Here is a 25,803-nt window from a genome sequence, read left to right as displayed (position 1 = left end):
ACAGAGGACCACACCCCTGGCTGTGTCCCAAATGGCACCTAATCCCTACATAGTGCACTAGTTTTGACCAGAGCCCTGGTGAAAAGTAGTGCACTACATAGGGAATAGGGTGCCATTTGTCAAGATCAAGCTGCCATGCACGTGGCTGCGTTTTCGTCCATCTCAGAATTCACTCTGACATGACGTTTGACAGGCAGAGAGAGCGTGTGTGTCCCAATGGGCCCTGGTCAAAAGTAGTGCACTTTATAGGGAATAGGGTGCCTCTGTCAGACCAAGGCATCACAGGTTGTCTAGCTGGCGGAATGATACAAATCAAATGTAATATTCATGCCTTCTCACTCTCCCTCAAGCCCCATCTCAATGTTAAATTACCATCCCTCCTTTGTTTGGGGTGGGTCTCCATCTCAGTGTTAAATTACCATCCCTCCTTTGTTTGGGGTGGGTCTCCATCTCAGTGTTAAATTACCATCCCTCCTTTGTTTGGGGTGGGTCTCCATCTCAGTGTTAAATTACCATCCCTCCTTTGTTTGGGGTGGGTCTCCATTTCAGTGTTAAATGACCATCCCTCCTTTGTTTGGGGTGGGTCTCCATCTCAGTGTTAAATTACCATCCCTCCTTTGTTTGGGGTGGGTCTCCATCTCAGTGTTAAATGACCATCCCTCCTTTGTTTGGGGTGGGTCTCCATCTCAGTGTTAAATTACCATCCCTCCTTTGTTTGGGGTGGGTCTCCATCTCAGTGTTAAATTACCATCCCTCCTTTGTTTGGGGTGGGTCTCCATCTCAGTGTTAAATTACCATCCCTCCTTTGTTTGGGGTGGGTCTCCATCTCATTCAAGGTGGGTGATGGTAGAATGATGAGGAAGAAATATTGCTTGGTCAATCTAGTGCTATAGGCGTAATCAGAACATCCCAAATGGAATCCTATTCCCTTTATAGTGCACTATATAGATCCCTATGGGCCCTGGTCAAAAGTAGTGCACTATAAAGGGAATAGGGTACCATTTGGTATTGAGCAACAGTCTAAGAGGTCTGTTTTAGTACACATGTGGAGTGCTCCCTAGTGACCCTTTATCATGCACTCTGCCAGAACAGACACACTAGATCTACTCTATGTTACACAGTATTGCATAGCTACATTATGCACAGAAATGTGGAAACAATTGGCCTACTTCTCTGAATGTATACAGGTGTAAGATCTTAATTTGATCACCATGTTGTTGCACAACAGGAAATGCGAACTTGAAATTTCCACTTGAAAATGCCAGACTTGATTTGCCCTAACAAAACATGTATCAACCCTTACAAACATTTCAATTAATGATAATCCACACAATACTTCACATTTCCTATTGCTCAGCAGGATTATTTTCCTGCTGTGAGGAAATGATCAAATTAAGATCCTACATCTGTACTCGATTACTCACAGACATGAGATTAGAATCCTGACCTTAGGTGTAAACAGTGCTGTACGTAGAACTACCCTTGCAAAGAGACGACTACCCACATGTACCTAGAACACAGAAAGTGCATAAAGGATTAAATTATGGATGGAAATCCACAGAGCGGAAGAAATCGATTGTGATAATAGCAGGGCATAATTTATTTTGAAGATAATTGCACTTTCAAAGCTTTTATGTGCAGATCCCACACTGGCCTTTTTAATGAAATAACTGAATTCCCAGCAAACCGGGAACATTCCCAGAACATAAGCCAAGATTCCCATTAAGTTAGGGTTTTATCTAACATTAGGATGATGACATGCCAAAAACATTCAAAGAAGAAATATCCTTGGAATGTTCTCCTAGCATCAGGTGTATGTTTTTGGGCACCCTAAAATAAACATTGTAGAATTATCTGCACAACTGGACAGTTTTGTGTTTTGGGAACATATCTTTTGTCATGTCCCCACAATGTTCCCACCAGACTGTTCCCACAACCTAATGAAACATTCTGGGAACCTTTAAAGAACAGATTAAATGTGTTCTAGGAACGTTCTTGCAACATCAGGCGAATGTTTTATACAAACATTCTATAAACATCAGCATGACTGGACTGTTTTTGTGTTATAAGAACATTTGCCACGACCTAACAAATGTTCTGGGAACTTCCACAGAACCAATTTTGGTTTGCTGGGTTAAATCTATCTATTGTTGTGCAGGTAGGTTATACTGAAGAGGTTTATGGCAGGTGCAGAAGCAATAGACACTTCATGAAATTTATATAACCTTTGTGGTTCAGCCCTTGGGATTCATGTATTTGTTGAATTACACACTGTAGGCTGGCTGTATCAACTCTTGATACGATATGTTCCCTAAAAAAACGTAAAGTTTCATGGCAGGTCTACATTTTAAAGTAAACTAACCTCATTTTCAGTGTAAGTTCAGATGAGTCTCTATTATAGAATCTATCAACTATTAGATAACTATAACTCAACTATTAGAGTGGAGTTTCATTGCAGTCAGTTCTAAGAGGTAGGCTAGTATAGGTTGCCATAGAGAACAATGGGAATGAAAGGTATGGGTCTCTCCAGATTCTCCAGCTGCAGGCTATAAGCCTATCTCCAGCTCCACAGGAAATGAGCCATCATTTAGTACTGACAGTTACATGGAAGAATCTCAGCAGCTTTCCTCGACAAAAACCCCCGGCCACGTAACACATTACTGCAGTCTGTCTGGCATGGAATCTGAATTCTGCTTTTAGATGTTTTTGGTGCCTTTGCTTTCTCTATTGTTGTTGATTTCTTCAGGCAGAGAAAGAAAAAGAGATTGTTACTTTTCTGTTCACTCCGTTAGTAAATGGACTCTGAGGGGGACTGAGGGGGGAGTGGGGGTCTCAGGGGAACCACCGCAGACAGTGGACCGGGGAGTGGGTGTATATGTGTGTATATGTGAGGGAAAAAATTATTTGATCCCCTACTGATTTTGTACATTTGCCCACTGACAAAGAAATGATCAGTCTATCATTTTAATGGTAGGTTTATTTGAACAGTGAGAGACAGAATAACAACAACAAAATCCAGAAAAACGCATGTCAAAAATATAGTAAATAGATTTGCATTTTAATGAGGGAAATAAGTATTTGACCCCTTCTCAATCAGAAAGATTGTTGGCTCCCAGGTGTCTTTATACAGGTAATGAGCTCAGATTAGGAGCACACTCTTAAAGGGAGTGCTCCTAATCTCAGTTTGTTACCTGTATAAAAGACACCTGTCCACAGAAGCAATCAATCAATCAGATTCCAAACTCTCCACCATGGCCAAGACCGAAGAGCTCTCCAAGGATGTCAGGGACAAGATTGTAGACCTACACAAGGCTGGAATGGGCTACAAGACCATCGCCAAGCAGCTTGGTGAGAAGGTGACAACAGTTGGTGCGATTATTCGCAAATGGAAGAAACACAAAATAATTGTAAATCTCCCTCGGCCTGGGGCTCCATGCAAGATCTCACCTCATGGAGTTGCTAGGATCATGAGAATGGTGAGGAATCAGCCCAGAACTACACGGGAGGATCTTGTCAATGATCTCAAGGCAGCTGTGGTCAGATGAGACCAAAATCGAGCTCTTTGGCATCAACTCAACTCGCCGTGTTTGGAGGAGGAGGAATGCTGCCTATGACCTCAAGAACACCATTCCCACCGTCAAACATGGAGGTGGAAACAATATGCTTTGGGGGTGTTTTTCTGCTAAGGGGACAGGACAACTTCACCGCATCAAAGGGACGATGGACGGGGCCATGTACCGTCAAATCTTGGGTGAGAACCTCCTTCCCTCAGCCAGGGCATTGAAAATGGGTTGTGGATGGTATTCCGGCATGACAATGACCCAAAACACACGGCCAAGGCAACAAAGGAGTGGCTCAAGAAGAAGCACATTAAGGTCCTGGAGTAGCCTAGCCAGTCTCCAGACCTTAATCCCATATAAAATCTGTGGAGGGAGCTGAAGGTTTGAGTTGCCAAACGTCAGCCTCGAAACCTTAATGACTTGGAGAAGATCTACAAAGAGGAGTGGGACAAAATCCTTCCTGAGATGTGTGCAAACCTGGTGGCCAATTACAAGAAACGTCTGACCTCTGTGATTGCCAACAAGGGTTTTGCCACCCAGTACTAAGTCATGTTTTGCAGAGGGGTCAAATACTTACTTTAAAATGCAAATCAATTTATAACATTTTTGACATGCATTTTTCCGGATTTTTTTGTTGTTATTCTGTCTCTCACTGTTCAAATAAACCTACCATTAAAATTATAGACTGATCATGTCTTTGTCAGTGGGCAAACGTACAAAATCAGCAGGGGATCAAATAATTTTTTCCCTCACTGTATATGTGTGCGTTTTAACGTCAGGGCTCAGAGACACACCAGCCCAGCGCCTCTCTTCTATCTGCTCTGCTCTACAGGACTGATTGGAACCTCTGGCAGTGGTAACCTCACTGACATCTGACTCTACAGATGGCTGATGGATCCAAACAGCTGGCTCTAAAGCCTTCTAGGGTCACACAATAAACATGACAACCAGTTTCTCCTGAGAAGCTGAGCAGACAGACAGGGGGTGAATAACATGGTCTGCCAAATGTCATCCTATTCTCTGTACTGCGCATTACTTTTGACCAGGGTCCACAACCCTCTCTTCTGGTCACCCCTTTGTCTTGAGGGTGGTGGGTAGCCTAATGGTTAGGCGTGTTGGGCCAATAACTAAAAGTTTGCTGGTTCGAATCCCAGAGCTGACTAGGTGAAAAATCTGTTGATGTGCAGTTGAGCCCAAAAGTAGATGTATATGTTGGTAACAGGGTTTATAATAAAGAACACAGCTTCTGATTATACATCTCATTATTGTATGCTAATGAGAGGAACCATTTACATTATATTAGATTACTTAATTAGGCCACACAATTGGAATTGCAATTTAACTTCATTTCATGCCCATAAACCCTGAAATGAAAACGTTCGGTTCTCAACACACAGGTTATATTTTAAATGGAATGTTTGAATGTTCACCCTTGTTAAAAAGGGTTCAATTGCCCAATGACTATAACTAGGCAGAATGGTGAGATTCCCTAGTACAGGATGAGGAGAGGGTTGAGTGATGGCCTGGTAGCCAGAGACAGATGATCATGCTTCTCTACATTGTAGAATAATAGTGAAGACATCTAAACTATGAAATAACACATATGGAATCATGTTGTAACCAAAAAAGTGTTAAACAAATCAAAATATATTTGAGATTTGAGATTCTTCAAATGCCAAGAGTGTGCAAAGCTGTCATCAAGGCAAAGGGTGGCTACTTTGAATAATCTAAAATCTAAAATATATCTTGATTTGTTTTACACTTTTTTGGTTACTACATGATTCCATATGTGTAATTTCATAGTTTTGATGTGTCCAAACTTTTGACTGGTACTGTCCAAACTTTTGACTGGTACTGTACGTATATATTGACTAGTACTGTATATACAGCTCTAGAAAAAATTAAGAGACCACTGCAAATATTTCTTAAATCAGCATCTCTACATGTATGAAAGTCATTCCATTCCAGTGTCTGCTGAATTCCAACACAGGCACACCTCATTCTACTGAATTAGGTACTGATTAGGTGATCATCTGAACCAAATCTTATTTAACGACGAAAAGTATAAAAACCACTGCTGTGGTCATCACTATCCTCTTGCAATAGGACCAGCTGGATGGCAAAAACAGTGCTAATAGTACCTCAAAAGTAATATTAATCCAAAAATAACTATTGACCATGCCAAAAGAGTTGAAAAGGAAAGTTTTGAGTGAGGAAAAGAAGGGTTCAATTCTGGCTTTACTGGCAGAGGGATACAATGAGCGTCAGGTTGCTTCCATCCTTAAAATTTCAAAGACGGCGGTTCATAAGAACAAGGTCAAGCAGCAGACATTGGGGACAACAAAGCTACAGACAGGCAGAGGGAGAAAACGACTCTCTACTGACCGGGATAACCGCCAACTAATTCGAATGTCACTCAACAACCGTAGGATGACATCAAGTGACCTACAAAAAGAATGGCAAACGGCAGCTGGGGTGAAGTGCACGGCGAGGACGGTTTGAAACAGGCTCCTAGGAGTAGGGCTGAAGTCGTGCAAAGCTAGAAAAAAGCCCTTCATCAATGAGAAGCAAAGAAAGCCAGGCTGAGGTTTGCAAAAGACCATAACGATTGGACCGTAGAGGACTGGAGTAAGTTCATCCTCTCTGATGAGTCCAATTTTCAGCTTTGCCGAACACCTGGTCGTCTAATGGTTAGACGGAGCCCTGGACAGGCCTACAAGCCACAGTGTCTTGCACCCACTGTGAAATTTGGTGGAGGATCGGTGATGTTCTGGGGGTGCTTCAGCAAGGCTGGAATCGGGCATATTTGTCTTTGTGAAGGACGCATGAATCAAGCCACGTACAAGGTTGTCCTGGAAGAAAACTTGCTTCCTTTTGCTCTGACATTGTTCCCCGACTCTGAGGATTGGTTTTTCCAGCAGGAAAATGCGCCATGCCACACAGCCAGGTCAATCAAGGTGTGGATGGAGGACCACCAGATCAAGACCCTGTCTTGGCCAGCCCAATCTCCAGACCTGAACCCCATTGAAAACTTCTGGAATGTGATCAAGAGGAAGATGGATGGTCACAAGCCATCAAACAAAGCTGAGCTGCTTGAATTTATGCACCAGGAGTGGCATAAAGTCACCCAACATCAATGTGAAAGACTGGTGGAGAGCATGCCAAGACGCATGAAAGCTGTAATGGAAAATCAGGGTTATTCCACCAAATATTGATTTCTGAACTCTTCCTAAGTTAAAACATTAGTATTGTGTTGTTTAAAAATGAACTTATTTTCTTTGCATTATTCGAGGTCTGACAACACTGCATTTTTTATTTTTATTTTGACCAGTTGTTATTTTCTGCAAATAAATGCTCTAAATGACAATATTTTTATTTGGAATTATTTTGTTAAATAAAACAAAAATGTTAATTTCACCCAAAAACATACCTACAGTGAGGGAAAAAAGTATTTGATCCCCTGCTGATTTTGTACTTTTGCCCACTGACAAATAAATGATCAGTCTATAATTTTAATGGTAGGTTTATTTGAACAGTGAGAGACAGAATAACAACAACAAAATCCAGAAAAACGCATGTCAAAAATTTTATAAATTGATTTGCATTTTAATGAGGGAAATAAGTATTTGACCCCCTCTCAATCAGAAAGATTTCTGGCTCCCAGGTGTCTTTTATACAGGTGACGAGCTGAGATTAGGAGCACACTCTTAAAGGGAGTGCTCCTAATCTCAGTTTGTTACCTGTATAAAAGACACCTGACCACAGAAGCAATCAATCAATCAGATTCCAAACTCTCCACCATGGCCAAGACCGAAGAGCTCTCCAAGGATGTCAGGGACAAGATTGTAGACCTACACAAGGCTGGAATGGGCTACAAGACCATCGCCAAGCAGCTTGGTGAGAAGGTGACAACAGTTGGTGCGATTATTCGCAAATGGAAGAAACACAAAATAACTCTCCACCATGGCCAAGACCAAAGAGCTCTCCAAGGATGTCAGGGACTGTCAGCAGGTCAGTGTGATGCAGTAGGACGAAGTCAGGTGCAGGACACAGAGCTAAATGAAAACGTACTTTACTCGTAGGTAACGTAAATAACATAACCTCCACGCAGGGAGGAACAAACCCGCTCACCAGACGACAACCAAACATGAACAAACACGCACAAAACACAGTGGGAGCCAGAGGGTTAAATAGGGAAGAAATCAATACATAATGGGAACCAGGTGTGAACAATAAAGACAAAACAAGTAGAACACAGAAACATAGATCGGTAGCAGCTAGTACTCTGGCGATGACGAACGCCGAAGCCTGCCCGAGCAAGGAGGAGGAGCAGCCTCGGCTGAATACGTGACAGTACCGCCCCCATTGATGCGTGGCCCCAGCCGTGCGCCGACACCGGCCTCTGGGACGGCCAGCAGGACACGGCGCAGGGCGAGTCGGATGACGACGGTGGAAATCCCTCAACATGGAGGGATCGAGGATGTCCCTCCTAGGAACCCAGCACCTTCCTCCGGACCGTACCCCTCCCACTCCACGAGATACTGCAGGCCCCCCACCCGACGCCTCGAATCCAGGATGGAACGGACCGAGTACGCTGGTGCCCCCTCGATGTCCAGTGGGGGCGGAGGAACCTCCCGTACCTCAGACTCCTGGAGTGGACCAGCTACCACCGGCCTGAGGAGAGACACATGGAACGAGGGGTTAACGCGATACTCAGGAGGAAGCTGTAACCTATAACAAACCTCGTTCAATCTCCTCAGGACTTTAAATGGCCCCACAAACCGCCGACCCAGCTTCCGGCAGGGCAGGCGAAGGGGCAGATTTCGGGTCGAGAGCCAGACCCGGTCCCCCGGTGCATACACCGGAGCCTCACTGCGGTGGCGGTCGGCACTCGCCTTTTGTCGCCTGATGGTCCATTGCAGGCGTACATGGGCAGCGTTCCAGGTCTCTTCCGAGCGCCGAAACCACTCCTCCACCGCAGGTGCCTCGATCTGGCTCTGATGCCAAGGTGCCAGGACCGGCTGATAGCCTAACACACACTGAAATGGAGGAAGGTTAGTGGGGGAGTGGCGGAGGGAGTTTTGGGCCATCTCTGCCCAGGGGATAAAACCTGACCACTCCCCCGGCCGGTCCTGGCAATAGGACCGCAGAAACCTACCCACATCCTGGTTCACTCTCTCCACCTGCCCATTACTCTCGGGGTGAAAACCTTAGGTCAGGCTGACCGAGATCCCCAGACGTTCCATGAACGCCCTCCAGACCCTTGAAGTGAACTGGGGACCCCGATCAGATGCAATATCCTCAGGTACCCCGTAGTGCCGGAAGACGTGTGTAAATAGGGCCTCCGCAGTCTGTAGGGCCGTAGGGAGACCGGGCATAGGAATGAGACGGCAGGACTTAGAAAACCGATCCACAACGACCAGGATCGTGGTGTTCCCTTGAGACGGGGGAAGGTCCGTAACAAAATCCACTGATAGGTGGGACCACGGCCGTTGTGGAACGGTAGGGGATAGTAATTTCCCTCTGGGCAGGTGTCTAGGTGCCTTACACTGAGCGCACACCGAGCAGGAGGAAACATAAACCCTCACATCCTTGGCTAAAGTGGGCCACCAGTATTTCCCACTAAGACAGTGCACTGTCCGACCAATGCCAGGATGACCAGAGGAGGGTGACGTGTGAGCCCAATAGATCAATCGATCGCGGACCTCTAACGGCACGTACATACGACCCTCTGGACACTGGGGGGGAGTGGGCTCTGTACGTAACGCCCGCTCGATGTCCGCGTCAACCTCCCACACCACCGGTGCCACCAGACACGACACCGGAAGTTTGGGAGTGGGCTCAATGGACCTCTCCTGAACACAAAATGAGTGAAAAACATGGCCCACCTTGCCTGGCGAGGGTTCAATCTCCTCGCCGCCCGGATGTACTCCAGATTGCGGTGGTCAGTCAAAATGAGAAAAGGGTGTTTAGCCCCCTCAAGCCAATGCCTCCACACTTTCAGAGCTTTAACCACAGCTAACAGCTCCCGGTCCCCCCCATCATAGTTGCGCTCCGCCGGGCTGAGCTTCTTCAAAAAGAAAGCACAGGGGCGGAGTTTTGGTGGCGTACCCGAGCGCTGAGACAGTACTGCTCCTATCCCAGCCTCGGATGCGTCCACCTCTACTGTGAATGCTAAGGAGGGATCCGGATGAGCCAGCACTGGAGCTGAGGTAAACAGGTCCTTCAGGTGACCAAACGCCCTGTCCGCCTCGGCTGACCACTGCAGTCGCACCGGTCCCCCCCTCAGCAAGGAGGCAATGGGAGCCGCTACCTGACCAAAGCCCCGGATAAACCTCCGGTAGTAGTTGGCAAACCCTAAGAATCGCTGCACCTCCTTAACCGTGGTTGGAGTCGGCCAATTACGCACGGCCGAAATGCGGTCAATCTCCATCTCCACCCCTGACACGGACAGGCGGTGCCCTAGGAAGGAGACAGACTTTTGAAAGAACAGACATTTCTCTGCCTTGACGTACAGGTCATGTTCCAACAGTCGACCAAGCACCTTGCGCACCAGAGACACATGCTCGGCTCGTGTAGCGGAGTATATGAGAATATCATCTATATACACCACTACACCCTGTCCATCTACAAAGGATTGGAAGACTGATGGAGCGTTCATCAACCCGTACGGCATGACGAGGTACTCATAGTGCCCAGATGTGGTACTAAATGCCATCTTCCACTCATCTCCCTCCCGGATACGCACCAGGTTGTATGCGCTCCTGAGATCCAATTTTGTGAAGAAGTGCGCCCCGTGCAATGACTCCGTCATACTAGCAATGAGCGGTAGTGGATAACTGTACTTGACAGTGATCTGATTGAGACCCCGGTAGTCAATGCACAGGCGTAAACCTCCATCCTTCTTCTTCACAAAAAAGAAACTAGAGGAGACAGGTGAAGTGGATGGCCGAATGTATCCCTGTCCCAGAGATTCTGAGACATATGTTTCCATAGCTGCCGTCTCTTCCTGTGACGGGGGATACACGTGACTCCGGGGAAGTGCAGCGCCTACCTGGAGATTTATCACACAATCCACCTGTCGATGGGGTGGTAATTGAGTCGCCTTCTTTTTACAGAAGACGAGAGCCAAATCGGCATATTCGGGGGGAATGTGCATGGTGGAGACCTGGTTTGGACTTTCCACCGTAGTTGCCTCTATGGAAACACCTACACACCTCCCCGAGCACTGACTTGACCATCCCTTGAGAGCCCTCTGTTGCCATGAAATCGTGGGGTCATGAGAAGTTAACCAGGGAAGCCCCAACACCACTGTAAACGCAGGAGAATCAATCAGATAGACTAATTTTCTCCTCATGACCCTCCTGCGTCTTCATCCAGAGTGGAGCTGTGACCTCCCTAATCAGGCCTGACCCTAAAGGGCGACTATCTAAGGCATGTACAGGGAAGGGCACATCAACAGGAACACTAGGAATCCCTAAACTACGGGAAAACTGACGATCAATAAAGATCCCAGCTGCGCCTGAATCTACGAGCGCCTTATGCTGGGAATGAAGGGAAAACTCTGGAAATACGATATCAACACACATATGCGCAACAGGGAGCTCTGGGTGAGTCGAGTGCCTACTCACCTGAGACGGTCCACCAGTGCTCTGCCTACTGCCTCGACTCCCTAAAGACCCTCTCCAGCACCGATCAGCAGTGTGTCCTCTGCGGCCACAGTTGGTGCAGGAGACGGCCCTTCTTCCGGTCTCCCTAAGCGCAGCACCTCTGAGCTCCATAGGGGTAGGGTTGGAGGTGCTGGGGGATGGAATGGACGGCCCCTGATCCGGACGTCCGTGGGTTGCCAACAGGTTATCCAGCCTTATCGACATATCCACCAGTTGGTCCAGGTTAAGGGTGGTGTCCCTGCAGGCGAGTTCCCGACGAACGTCCTCCCGTAGGCTGCATCGGTAGTGGTCGATCAGGGCCCTCTCATTGCATCCTGCGCTGGCAGCCAGAGTCCTGAAGTCCAGTGCAAAGTCCTGTGCGCTCCTCTTCCCCTGTCTGAGGTCTCCCCTCCGGTGGATGATCGAATACCGCCCGAAAGCGGCGGGTGAAATCCTCATAGCGTACTGACGCTGCGTCTATTCCTCCCCACTCTGCGTTGGCCCACTCGAGCGCTCTCCCCGACAGACAGGAGATGAGGGCGGACACACTCTCGTATCCTGAGGGAGCCGGGTGGATGGTAGCCAGGTAGAGCTCTACCTGGAGCAGAAAACCCTGGCACCCGGCAGCTGTACCATCGTATGCCCTCGGGAGCGAGAGCCGAATCCCACTGGACCCAGGTGACGAAGGGGTGGACAGCGGTGTGGGTGGTTGTGTAGTTGGAGGAGGTGTAGGATAACCACCTCTCTCCCATCGCTCCATGGTGTTCAACACACGCTCCATTGCGGTGCCAAGAGTCTGGATCATGGTCGCCTGCTGTTGGACACGTTCCTCCATTGATCCGGGCGAAATGAATGTACCTGCTGACTCCATTTATGGTGCGTGTTTCTGTCAGGAGGTCAGTGTGATGCGGTAGGACGAAGTCAGGCGCAGGACACAGAGCTAATCGAAAACGTACTTTACTTGTAGGTAACGTAAATAACATAAACTCCACGCAGGGAGAAACAAACCCGCTCACCAGACGACAACCAAACATGAACAAACACGCACAAAACACAGTGGGAGCCAGAGGGTTAAATAGGGAAGAAATCAATACATAATGGGAACCAGGTGTGAACAATAAAGACAAAACAAGTTAGAACACAGAAACAAAGATCGGTAGCAGCTAGTACTCCGGCGCCGACGAACGCCGAAGCCTGCCCGAGCAAGGAGGAGGAGCAGCCTCGGCTGAATCGGTGACAGGGACAAGATTGTAGACCTACACAATGCTGGAATGGGCTACAAGACCATTGCCAAGCAGCTTGGTGAGAAGGTGACAACAGTTGGTGCGATTATTCGCAAATGGAAGAAACAAAAAATAACTGTCAATCTCCCTCGGCCTGGGACTCCATGCAAGATCTCACCTCATGGAGTTGCAATGATCATCAGAACGGTGAGGAATCAGCCCAGAACTACACGGGAGGATCTTGTCAATGATATCAAGGCAGCTGGGACCATAGTCACCAAGAAAACAATTGGTAACACACTACGCCGTGAAGGACTGAAATCCTGCAGTGCCCGCAAGGTCCCCCTGCTCAAGAAAGCACATATACAGGCCCGTCTGAAGTTTGCCAATGAACATCTGAATGATTCAGAGGAGAACTGGGTGAAAGTGTTGTGGTCAGATGAGACCAAAATCAAGCTATTTGGCATCAACTCAACTCGCCGTGTTTGGAGGAGGAGGAATAATGCCTATGACCTCAAGAACACCATCCCCACCGTCAAACATGGAGGTGGAAACATTATGCTTTGGAGTTGTTGTTTTTTGCTAAGGGGATAGGACAACTTCACCGCATCAAAGGGACGATGGACGGGGCCATGTATCGTCAAATCTTGGGTGAGAACCTCCTTCCCTCAGCCAGGGCATTGAAAATGGGTTGTGGATGGGTATTCCAGCATGACAATGACCCAAAACACACGGCCAAGGCAACAAAGGTGTGGCTCAAGAAGAAGCACATTAAGGTCCTGGAGTGGCCTAGCCAGTCTCCAGACCTTAATCCCATAGAAAATCTGTGGAGGGAGTGGAAGGTTTGAGTTGCCAAACGTCAGGCTCGAAACCTTAATGTCTTGGAGAGGATCTGCAAAGAGGAGTGGGACAAAATCCCTCCTGAGATGTGTGCAAACCTAGTGGCCAACTACAAGAAACGTCTGACCTCTGTGATTGCCAACAAGGGTTTTGCCACCAAGTACTAAGTTATGTTTTGCAGAGGGGTCAAATACTTATTTCCCACTTTAAAATGCAAATCAATTTATAACATTTTTGACATGCGTCTTTCTGTATTTTTTTGTTGTTATTCTGTCTCTCACTGTTCAACTAAACCTACCATTAAAATGATAGACTGATCATGTCTTTGTCAGTGAGCAAACATACAAAATCAGCAGGGGATCAAATACTTTTTTCCCTCACTATATATTGACTGATACTGTATATATGTATTGACTGGTACTGTATATATATATTGACTGGTACTGTATATATGTATTGACTGGTACTGTATATATATATTGACTGGTACTGTATATATGTATTGACTGGAACTGTATATACTGTATATATTGACTGGTACTGTATATATACACATTGACTGGTACTGTATATATATATATATATATATTGACTGGTACTGTATATATGTATTGACTGGTACTGTATATATATATTGATTGGTACTGTATATATATATTGACTGGTTTTGTATATATGTACTGACTGGTACTGTATATACTGTATATATTGACTGGTACTGTATATATATATTGAATGGTACTGTATATATGTATTGACTGTAACTGTATATATACATTGACTGGTACTGTATATATACATTGACTGGTACTGTATATATACATTGACTGGTACTGTATATATACATTGACTGGTACTGTATATATGTATTGACTGGTACTGTATATATATATTGAATGGTACTTTATATATGTATTGACTGGTACTGTATATACTGTATATATTGACTAGTACTGTATATATATATATATATATATATATATATATTGACAGGTACTGTATATATATTTTGACTGGTACTGTATATATATATTGACTGGTACTGTATATATATATATATTGAATGGTACTGTTTATATATATTGACTGGTACTGTATATATGTATTGACTGGTGCTGTATATATATTTTGACTGGCACTGTGTATATATATTGACTGGCACTGTATATATATATTGACTGGTACTGTATATATGTATTGACTGGTACTGTATATACTGTATATATTGACTGGTACTGTATATATATATTAAATGGTACTGTATATATGTATTGACTGGAACTGTATATACTGTATATATTGACTGGTAGTGTATATATACATTGACTGGTACTGTATACAGTGGGGGAAAAAAGTATTTAGTCAGCCACCAATTGTGCAAGTTCTCCCACTTAAAAAGATGAGAGAGGCCTGTAATTTTCATCATAGGTACACGTCAACTATGACAGACAAAATGAGGAAAAAAAATCCAGAAAACCACATTGTAGGATTTTTAATGAATTTATTTGCAAATTATGGTGGAAAATAAGTATTTGGTCAATAACGAAAGTTTCTCAATACTTTGTTATATACCCTTTGTTGGCAATGACACAGGTCAAACATTTTCTGTAAGTCTTCACAAGGTTTTCACACACTGTTGCTGGTATTTTGGCCCATTCCTCCATGCAGATCTCCTCTAGAGCAGTGATGTTTTGGGGCTGTCGCTGGGCAACACGGACTTTCAACTCCCCTCCAAAGATTTCCTATGGGGTTGAGATCTGGAGACTGGCTAGGCCACTCCACGACCTTGAAATGCTTCTTACGAAGCCACTCCTTCGTTGCCCGGGCGGTGTGTTTGGGATCATTGTCATGCTGAAAGACCCAGCCACGTTTCATCTTCAATGCCCTTGCTGATGGAAGGAGGTTTTCACTCAGAATCTCACGATACATGGCCCCATTCATTCTTTCCTTTACACGGATCAGTCGTCCTGGTCCCTTTGCAGAAAAACAGCCCCAAAGCATGATGTTTCCACCCCCATGCTTCACAGTAGGTATGGTGTTCTTTGGATGCAACTCAGCATTCTTTGTCCTCCAAACACGACAAGATATATTTTGGTTTCATCTGACCATATGACATTCTCCCAATCCTCTTCTGGATCATCCAAATGCACTCTAGCAAACTTCAGACGGGCCTGGACATGTACTGGCTTAAGCAGGGAGACACGTCTGGTACTGCAGGATTTGAGTCCCTGGCGGCATAGTGTGTTACTGATGGTAGGCTTTGTTACTTTGGTCCCAGCTCTCTGCAGGTCATTCACTAGGTCCCCCCGTGTGGTTCTGGGATTTTTGCTCACCGTTCTTGTGATCATTTTGACCCCACGGGGTGAGATCTTGCATGGAGCCCCAGATCGAGGGAGATTATCAGTGGTTTTGTATGTCTTCCATTTCCTAATAATTGCTCCCACAGTTGATTTCTTCAAACCAAGCTGCTTACCTATTGCAGATTCAGTCTTCCCAGCCTGGTGCAGGTCTACAATTTTGTTTCTGGTGTCCTTTGACAGCTCTTTGGTCTTGGCCATAGTGGAGTTTGGAGTGTGACTGTTTGATGTTGTGGACAGGTGTCTTTTATACTGATAACAAGTTCAAACAGGTGTCATTAATACAGGTAACGAGTGCAGGACAGAGGAGCCTCTTAAAGAAGAAGTTACAGGTCTGTGAGAGCCAGAAATCTTGCTTGTTTGTAGGTGACCAAATACTTATTTTCCACCATAATTTGCAAATAAATTCATTAAAAATCCTACAATATGATTTTCTGGATTTTTTTTCCTCAATTTGTCTGTCATAGTTGACGTGTACCTATGATGAAAATTACAGGCCTCTCTCATATTTTTAAGTGGGAGAACTTGCACAATTGGTGGCTGACTAAATACTTTTTTTCCCCACTGTATATGTATTGACTGGTACTGTATATATATATTGAATGGTACTGTATATATGTATTGACTGGTACTGTATATATATATATATATTGACTGGTACTGTATATATATTTTGACTGGAACAGTATATATATATTGAATGGTACTGTATATATGTATTGACTGGTACTGTATATTGACTGGTACTGTATATATATATATATTAACTGGTACTGTATATATATTTTGACTGGTACTGTATATATATTTTGACTGGAACTGTATATATATATTGACTGGTACTGTTTATATATATTGACTGGTACTGTATATATGTATTGACTGGTACTGTATATATATTTTGACTGGCACTGTGTATATATATTGACTGGTACTGTATATATGTATTGACTGGTACTGTATATACTGTATATATTGACTGGTACTGTATATATATATTGACTGGTACTGTATATATATATTGACTGGTACTGTATATATGTATTGACTGGTACTGTATATACTGTATATATTGACTGGTACTGTAGATATATATTGACTGGTACTGTATATATATATTGACTAGTACTGTATATAGGGAATAGGGTGCCATTTGGGACACGACCTTGTTCCTCACAGATAAATAGAATAGTGTATATGATGTACAATATATATTTCCTGAAAAATAATCTGCATTTCCTCTCTGAAACATCAGATCTGTGTGCAGCTGAAACAAAAGCCTTTATTTTAGCCACCAAGGTAGGACGGAAATATTCTAGCTGTGTGGGTGTGGCGTCAGTTTTATCTGATCTGGTTGAGAGGTCTTTGTTCCTGTCTGTGTGAGCAGATCCGTCCTGTGTCCTCGACCTCGGCTGCAGGCTGCCGCCAGGTACATAATGTCCTGTCTACTTTCTCAGGAGGACCTGAGTTCAAAAACGGTTTGAAATCTTTAAAATACTTGAGTGTTCACTTTAGCCTGTCTGTAGTACCCGTTGGGTGTGCAGATTTCCAGCTATTCTATTGCTTCCATTGTGCCAGTCAAGCTCAGTCAAGCACAGATAAAGCATTACATATTATTTCAAATTGTATTTGAACCCAGGTCTGGAGGTGACCAGCCGGACAGACAGACAGACAGACAGACAGGTGGCAAATGACAATGCACTGTGATAGAGGCACATCCTGGAAACAATCAATCTGCCAGGATGTTTGTCCCCATTAAATCTATCGATGTGACAACCAGTCTCTATGTTATGTGGTGCCCTGTTCTGTACAGAACAGTATACCCTATCCTCGTGTTTAGACAACATTTGAGTCCTAAGTGGCACCCTATTCCCTATAAAGAGCACTATGTTTGACCAGGGACCAAAGGGTAGTACACTACTGTACTGTATATAGGGCTAAGGGTGTCAATTGGAACACAGACAATGACATCTAGTGAGGAAGGTCCAGTACAATGCACATCGCCGTGTTGTTTAACTGGACAATGATGTGGTCTTTCTCCTCAATGCAACAGACAGCATCAAGAGACTGAGTCTGTCACTCTTTAAAGTGCCAGCCACCATCTAATTTTAGACAATGTTGTGTTGCCGCAGGAGATGGAATGGTGGAGCTCATCATTACACAAATAAACAAATAGGGGAATGTTGTTGCCTTGTCCTGGCTCCTCTCCCTCCCTCCCTCTCTCTCTCTCTCTCTCTCTCCCTCTCTCCTCCTCTCTTACCCTCTTTCTCCCCCTGACTGCACTTGGCTGAACCAGAGCTAACACACACACACACACACACACACACACACACACACACACACACACACACACACACACACACACACACACACACACACACACACACACACACACACACACACACACACACACACACACACTCAAACACACACACAGCAATCTGCTCTCTGATGCTAATGAACTACAGTTCAGGGAAGTCTCGCCCTCCAAAAGGTCTAAAGAGGTTAAAACATTTCACAGCACATACATTACTCCTGTTTGCTAATTTGTTGTTTAAGGTTAATCCCACAGTTATACTGTTGGAAATATACGTTGAGGTCAGCGTAAAGGTTTTGTGTGTGTGTTTGTATGCAACAGGTTGGATAATGTGTCTCAGGAGAATGAAATTCTAAAGGAATGTAGATGATTCCATCAGTCAGGCTCCCCTCTGTGAGGTTCTGTTTCTGTTACTGTTTCTGTGACTTACTGTTTCTGTTACTTACTGTTACTGCTTCTGTTACTTACTGTTACCGTTTCTGGTACTTTCTGTTTTTTACTGTTACTGTTACTTACTGTTACTGTTTCTGTTACTTTCTGTTTCTGTTACTTACTGTTACTGTTACTTACTTACTGTAACTGTTTCTGTTACATACTGTTACTGTTTCTGTTTCTGTTTCTGTTACTGTTACTGTTACTGTTACTGTTTCTGTTTCTGTTTCTGTTTCTGTTTCTGTTTCTGTTACTGTAACTGTTTCTGTTACTGTTACTGTTACTGTTTCTGTTACTGTAACTGTTTCTGTTACTGTTTCTGTTTCTGTTTCTGTTACTGTTTCTGTAACTGTTTCTGTAACTATTTCTGTTTCTGTAACTGTTTCTGTTTCTGCTTCTGTAACTGTTTCTGTTACTGTTTCTGTAACTGTTTCTGTTACTTTCTGTTTCTGTTACTTACTGTTACTTACTTACTGTAACTGTTTATGTTACTTACTGTTACTGTTTCTGTTTCTGTTTCTGTTACTGTTTCTGTTACTGTAACTGTTTCTGTTTCTGTTTCTGTTTCTGTTTCTGTTTCTGTTACTGTTACTGTTTCTGTAACTGTTTCTGTTACTGTTACTGTTTCTGTTTCTGTTACTGTTTCTGTTACTGTTTCTGTTTCTGTTTCTGTTTCTGTTACTGTTACTGTTACTGTTTCTGTTTCTGTTACTGTTTCTGTTACTGTTTCTGTTACTGTTACTGTTACTGTTACTGTTACTGTTACTGTTACTGTTTCTGTAACTGTTTCTGTTACTGTTTCTGTAACTGTTTCTGTAACTGTTTCTGTGTCTGCTTCTGTAACTGTTTCTGTTTCTGCTTCTGTAACTGTTTCTGTTAATGTTTCTGTAACTGTTTCTGTAACTGTTTCTGTAACTGTTTCTGTTACTGTTACTGTTTCTGTAACTGTAACTGTTTCTGTTTCTGTTTCTGTAACTGTTTCTGTTACTGTTTCTGTTTCTGTAAATGTTTCTGTAACTGTTTCTGTTACTGTTTCTGTAACTGTTTCTGTAACTGTTTCTGTAACTATTTATGTTTCTGTAACTGTTTCTGTAACTATTTATGTTTCTGTAACTGTTTCTGTTTCTGCTTCTGTAACTGTTTCTGTTACTGTTTCTGTAACTGTTTCTGTTACTTTCTGTTTCTGTTACTTACTGTTACTTACTTACTGTAACCGTTTATGTTACTTACTGTTACTGTTTCTGTTTCTGTTTCTGTTTCTGTTTCTGTTTCTGTTACTGTTACTGTTTCTGTTACTGTAACTGTTTCTGTTACTGTTTCTGTTTCTGTTTCTGTTTCTGTTTCTGTTACTGTTACTGTTTCTGTAACTGTTTCTGTTTCTGTTTCTGTTTCGGTTTCTGTTTCTGTTACTGTAACTGTTTCTGTTACTGTTACTGTTTCTGTTACTGTTACTGTTACTGTTTCTGTTACTGTTACTGTTTCTGTTACTGTTTCTGTTACTGTTACTGTTTCTGTTACTGTTTCTGTTACTGTTACTGTTACTGTTACTGTTATTGTTTCTGTAACGTTTCTGTTTCTGTTTCTGTAACTGTTTCTGTAACTGTTTCTGTAACTGTTTCTGTTACTTTCTGTTTCTGTTACTACCTGTTACTGTTACTTACTTACTTACTGTAACTGTTTCTGTTCCTTACTGTTACTGTTTCTGTTTCTGTTACTGTTTCTGTTACTGTAACTGTTTCTGTTACTGTTTCTGTTTCTGTTTCTGTTTCTGTTTCTGTTTCTGTTACTGTTTCTGTTTCTGTTAATGTTAATGTTTATGTTACTGTTACTGTTACTGTAACTGTTTCTGTTTCTGTTTCTGTTACTGTTTCTGTTTCTGTTACTGTTTCTGTAACTGTAACTGTTTCTGCTTCTGCTTCTGTAACTGTAACTGTTTCTGTTTCTGCTTCTGTAACTGTTTCTGTTACTGTTTCTGTAACTGTTTCTGTAACTATTTCTGTAACTGTTTCTGTTACTGTTACTGTTTCTGTAACTGTTTCTGTAACTGTTTCTGTTACTGTTTCTGTTATTGTAACTGTTTCTGTTACTGTAACTGTAACTGTTTCTGTTCCTGTACTGTTTCTGTTTCTGTTTCTGTTTCTGTTTCTGTTTCTGTTTCTGTAACTGTTTCTGTAACTGTTAATGTTTCTGTAACTGTTTCTGTAACTGTTTCTGTTTCTGTAACTGTTTCTGTTTCTGTTTCTGTAAATGTTACTGTTTCTGTAACTGTTTCTGTAACTGTTTCTGTAACTGTTTATGTTACTGTTTCTGTAACTGTTTCTGCTTCTGTAACTGTTTCTGTTACTGTTTCTGTAACTGTTTCTGTAACTGTTACTGTTACTGTTTCTGTAACTGTTTCTGTTTCTGTTTCTGTTTCTGTTTCTGTAACTGTTTCTGTAACTGTTTCTGTAACTGTTTCTGTAACTGTTTCTGTTACTGTTACTGTTACTGTTACTGTTACTGTTACTGTTACTGTTACTGTTACTGTTACTGTTTCTGTAACTGTTACTGTTTCTGTAACTGTTTCTGTAACTGTTTCTGTAACTGTTACTGTTACTGTTACTGTTTCTGTAACTGTTTCTGTTTCTGTAACTGTTTCTGTAACTGTTTCTGTTACTGTTACTGTTACTGTTACTGTTTCTGTAACTGTTACTGTTTCTGTAACTGTTTCTGTAACTGTTTCGTTTTCTGTAACTGTTTCTGTTACTGTTTCTGTGAATGTTACTGTTTCTGTAACTGTTTCTGTTAATATTTCTGTTAGTGTTTTGTAACCGTTTCTGTATCTGTTTCTGTAACTGTTTCTGTTACTGTAGCTGTTTCTGTTACTGTTTCTGTAACTGTTTCTGTTACTGTTTCAGTTACTGTTTCTGTTACTGTTTCTGCTTCTGTTTCTGTAACTATTTCTGTTTCTTTAACTGTTACTGTTTCTTCTTCTGTAACTGTTTCTGTAACTGTTTCTGTAACTGTTACTGTTTCTGCTTCTGTAACTCTTTCTGTTACTGTAACGGTTTAAGTTACTGTTTCTGCTTCTGTTTCTGTTTCTGTTTCTGTAACTATTTCTGTTTCTTTAACTGTTACTGTTTCTTTTTCTGTAACTGTTTCTGTTACTGTTTCTGTTACTGTTTCTTTTATTGTTTCTGCTTCTGTTTCTCTAACTATTTATGTTTCTTTAACTGTTACTGTTTCTGTTTCTGTAACTGTTTCTGTTACTGTTTCTGTTTCTGTTTCTGTAACTATTTCTGTTTCTTTAACTGTTACTGTTTCTTTTTCTGTAACTGTTTCTGTTACTGTTTCTGTTACTGTTTCTTTTATTGTTTCTGCTTCTGTTTCTCTAACTATTTCTGTTTCTTTAACTGTTTCTGTTTCTGTTTCTGTAACTGTTTCTGTTACTGTTTCTGCAACTGTTTCTGTTACTGTTTCTGTAACTGTTTCTGTTACTGTTTCTGCAACTGTTTCTGTTACTGTTTCTGCAACTGTTTCTGTTTCTGTTTCTGTAACTGTTTCTGTTTCTGTAACTGTTTCTGTAACTGTTTCTATAACTGTTTCTGTTTCTGTTTCTGTTTCTGTTTCTGTTACTGTTACTGTTACTGTTTCTGTTTCTGTTTCTGTATCTGTTTCTGTAACTATTTATGTTTCTTTAACTGTTACTGTTTATTTTTCTGTAACTGTTTCTGTTACTGTTTCTGTTAGTGTTTCTGTTACTGTTTCTGCTTCTGTTTCTCTAACTATTTATGTTTATTTAACTGTTACTGTTTCTGTTTCTGTAACTGTTTCTGTTACTGTTTCTGCAACTGTTTCTGTTACTGTTTCTGTAAATGTTTCTGTAACTGTTTCTGTTTCTGTTACTGTTACTGTTACTGTTACTGTTACTGTTACTGTTTCTGTAACTGTTTCTGTTTCTGTTTCTGTTTCTGCAACTGTTTCTCTTTCTGTTTCTGCTTCTGTAACTGTGTCAGTTTCTGTTACTTTCTGTTACTGTTTCTGTAACTGTTTCTGTTACTTTCTGTTTCTGTTTCTGTTTCTGTAACTGTTTCTGTTTCTGTAACTGTTTCTGTTTCTGTTTTTGTTTCTGTTTCTGTTTCTGTAACTGTTTCTGTTTCTGTTTCTGTAACTGTTTATATTTATGTTATTGTTTCTGTAATTGTTTATGTTACTGCTTCTGTAACTGTTTCTGTTTCTGTAATTGTTTCTGTTACTGTCTCTGCTTCTGTAACTGTTTCTGTTTCTGTTTCTGTTTCTGTTACTGTTACTGTTTCTGTAACTGTTTCTGCAACTGTTTCTGTTTCTGCTTCTGTAACTGTTTCTGTAACTGTTTCTGTAACTGTTTCTGTTTCTGTAACTGTTTCTGTTACTGTTTCTGCTTCTGTAACTGTTTCTGTTTCTGTTTCTGTAACTGTAACTGTTTCTGTAACTGTTTCTGTTTCTGTAACTGTTTCTGTTTCTGTTTCTGTAACTGTTTCTGTAACTGTTTCTGTTTCTGTAACTGTTTCTGTTACTGTTTCTACTTCTGTAACTGTTTCTGTTTCTGTTTCTGTTTCTGTTTCTGTTTTTGTTTCTGTATCTGTAACTGTAACTGTTTCTGTAACTGTTTCTATTTCTGTTTCTGTTTCTGTTTCTGTTTCTGTTTCTATTTCTGTAACTGTAACTGTTTCTGTAACTGTTTCTGTAACTGTTTATGTTTCTGTTTCTGTTTCTGTAACTGTTTATATTTATGTTACTGTTTCTGTAACTGTTTCTGTTTCTGTTTCTGTAACTGTTTCTGTTACTGCTTCTGTAACTGTTTCTGTTTCTGTAACTGTTTCTGTTTCTGTTACTGTTACTGTTTCTGTTTCTGTTTCTGTTTCTGTAACTGTTTCTGTTACTGATCTGAAGACACTGATCTGAAGAGGAGACAAAGTTGTTGTTATCTTACATAAGACCTCTGGTTTCAGTAGAGCTAGTGCTGTGTGTGTGTGTTAGTGTGTGCGTGTACATCTTACATGAGTCGACCGCCGGCCCCCTAAGAATGGTCAAATCTTGGTCATGGTGTTCAAACAGGAAATTATGTCAGGAAGAGGCCGTTCACACACCGTCGTCCTTCCAGTCTCGTCATAAGAGCACCTGGACATGAAACAGAAGCAACTCTCAGAACACATACTATGTCTCCTAAATGGCACCCTTATTCCTATATAGTGCACTACTTTTGTCCAGAACCAGCCCTATGAGCCCTGGTCAAAAGTAGTGCACTATATAGGGAATAGGGCGCAATTTGGGATGCATCCTATGTGTCTTTTTAGAGAAACAATGCCAGAATAGTTATCCCAGATCTGTCCTTATTTGGGTTGCCATTGCTTTGTTTATGATAACTTTGATTTGAATGTTTAGTGGCATATTCTTCATTTGTAAATCAACACCTCTCAACTTCTTATATACATTACATGATCAAAGGTATGTGGACACCTGCTCGTCGAACATCTTATTCCAAAATCATGCGCATTAATATGGAGTTGGTCCCCCTTGCTGCTATAACAACCTCCACTCTTCTCGGAAGGCTTTCCACTAGATGTTGGAACATTGCTGCAGGGACTTTGCTTCCATTCAGCCACAAGATAATTAGTGAGGTCGGGCACTGCTGTTGGGCGGTTAGGCCTGGCTTGCAGTCGGTGTTCCAATTCATCCCAAAGGTGTTTGATGGGGTTGAGGTCAGGGCTCTGTGCAGGCAAGTCAAGCTCTTCCACACCGATCTCGACAAACCATTTCGAGGACAGACGATTTTTATGCGCTACGTGCTTCAGCACTCAGCGGTCCCATTCTGTAAACTTGTGTGGCCTACCCGTTGTTGTTCCTAGACGTTTCCACTTCACAATAACAGCACTTATAGTTGACCGGGGCAGCTCTAGCAGGGCAGAAATCTGACGAACTGACTTGTTGGAAAGGTGGCATCCTATGACGGTGCCACGTTGAAAATCAGTAAGCTCTTCAGTAAGGCCATTCTACTGCCAATGTTTGTCTATGGAGATTGCATGGCTGTGTGCTTGATTTTATACACCTGTCGGCAACGGGTGTGGCTGAAATAGCCGAATCCACTAATTTGAAGGGGTGTCCACATACTTTTGCATATACAGTGTATCTTGTTACTTTGTGAGCTACAGTCTCACATTCAGACAATAGTACCAGCAAAGACTACTTACAGTAGCTACATTTTAAAATGTGTAAAAAAATAACCTTGTAAATTATTCATTTAACACTCCCGTTCCTCTCAGAACAGAACAACCTTGTCAGAGCAACTTGCAAGCCTCTGTCTGAAAAGAGATGAAGAGGTGAGAGAAATGAAAAGCCGAAGCCTCCTTCCATCCTTCGTCTGTTCATGGTAACCACATGTACTTTATCTCTGTCGTCTAGCTACAGACTGTTTCATTGGGGCGATAAGCACCCTGGCACCTCTATTGTTCCCACATGGCTCTCTCTTTATAGCACAGCACAGCCAGATAGCTAGTGGAATCACCCATGATCTAGCGAGCTAGCTAGTGCTCTTTGAATTATTGAATAAAGGATATGCAGCATTGTGGAAACGTTCCCTTCACCTCGTCCTCTCCTCCCATCCTTTCTCTCCTCCCCTAGTCAGTTAGTCAGTCAGCCAGTCAGTCAGTCAGCCAGTCAGTCAGTCAGTCAGTCAGTCAGTTAGTCAGTCAGTGTGGATGGATGCCAGATCATATAAAAGGTATGTTATTATTGAGAAATTAGAGGAGGAATATCAGGATACTGACTGACTGCCACGAGTCTCTGAGAGTCCTCTAAAGGGAGAAGACTAGAGATGAGAAAGCCTCAGGAGAGCAGAACCATCTAATCTGGAAATGTAGCTCTATTTTAAAACCTTGTCCTCTTTTCATGACCTTACAGGGGCACATGTCATGGCAGTGACTTGGAGTCTTTATAAATCCCTTTAACTCATGTTTTTGTCCGACATCCAACATTCCCAATTACCTCACTGACTTCAACCTCATTGACTTCAACCTCATAGACTTCAACCTCACTGACTTCAACCTCACTGACTTCAACCTCACTGACTTCAACCTCACTGACTTCAACCTCACAGACTTCAACCTCACAGACTTCAACTTCACTGATTTCAACCTCATTGACTTCAACCTCATAGACTTCAACCTCGCTGAGTTCAACTTCACTGACTTCAACCTCACTGACTTCAACCTCACTGCAGTTGAAAAGTGACCTGTCCACTCTCTGGTCTGTGTCCCAAATGGCAACCTATTCCCTGTATAGTGCACTTCTTTTGACCAAAGCCTTATGGGAAGGAACAGGGAAAGAAGGAATGGAAAAACCAAGTGGAGTGTATTTGTTAAGGAGAGGAGAGGAGGGGTGTGTTAAGGAACACAGCTGTGTGTATCT

This window comes from Coregonus clupeaformis, chromosome 21 (assembly GCF_020615455.1).
Source record: "Coregonus clupeaformis isolate EN_2021a chromosome 21, ASM2061545v1, whole genome shotgun sequence".
In the NCBI taxonomy this organism is placed as follows: Eukaryota; Metazoa; Chordata; class Actinopteri; order Salmoniformes; family Salmonidae; genus Coregonus; species Coregonus clupeaformis.
Note: the sequence above shows the minus strand (reverse complement) of the source record.